This window comes from Bos javanicus, chromosome 1 (genome assembly GCF_032452875.1).
Source record: "Bos javanicus breed banteng chromosome 1, ARS-OSU_banteng_1.0, whole genome shotgun sequence".
NCBI lineage: Eukaryota > Metazoa > Chordata > Mammalia > Artiodactyla > Bovidae > Bos > Bos javanicus.
The window spans coordinates 7,455,515-7,456,382 of NC_083868.1; positions in this window are offsets into that span (position 1 = coordinate 7,455,515).

The following is an 868-nucleotide window of genomic DNA, read 5'->3' on the forward strand; positions in this document are numbered from 1 at the left end:
TTTAGTATTTTTTCACAGCTCAGAAAATCCCTAAGACAGGTTAACTTGTTTCACTAGCGCTGAATGATGTGTTGAATGGATGACTTGAAATACATATATTTTAGCAGCAGAGAACAAAAAAAAGATACTTAAAATGCAACTGAAAATACGCTTCTTGACATATAAACTAAGCAAGTCAATTTTTATACCATAGAGGTTTGAAAAAAGCAAAGAACACTGTAAAAAGTAAACTTACTTTACAGAACATGTGCTACTATGTGTTGGTTATATGAGGTCACTGAATAACACTTTTACACTGTTTCTGGCATTTCAAAGGAATTTAGATGCAGTATGGCTGACTGGGCCTTACAGAAACTCATCAAAAGAAATTCTAATAGAGAACCTTACAGGAAGTTTAGACAGTTTTGGTATTCTTAAGGCTTTTTGGGTTGTGCGTGCCTTGGAAACTGGCTTGAGTTCAACCAACACCCCAGCGTATGCATACTGCTTGGCATCAGAAGAACGACATGTATGTTACTGCCAAATCAAATACCCTATGGTTATAAAATTAATACTTTCATTTTAACTAACACACTTCAAGTTTTGTTAGCCAGTCTGGAACTTTTTTTAATGTTTTCTAGTAGTGTGTGTCAGTACAACTTACTGATAAAGCAAATTTTGGGGGTAATTAATTTTATTGATGTGTTGCAAACCACCACGCAGACATATTATTGAGCACTTAAGTAATTCAGAATCCTTTCCAGAAAATGGAAGCAGGGATAAAAACCACTGTGACAATACAAAACCACTAAATTTTTAGGTATTTTCCCTTCAGTATTTTAGTAAGTGTGATTTCTTCTGGCATGTATTTAATTTTAAGTGAACATGA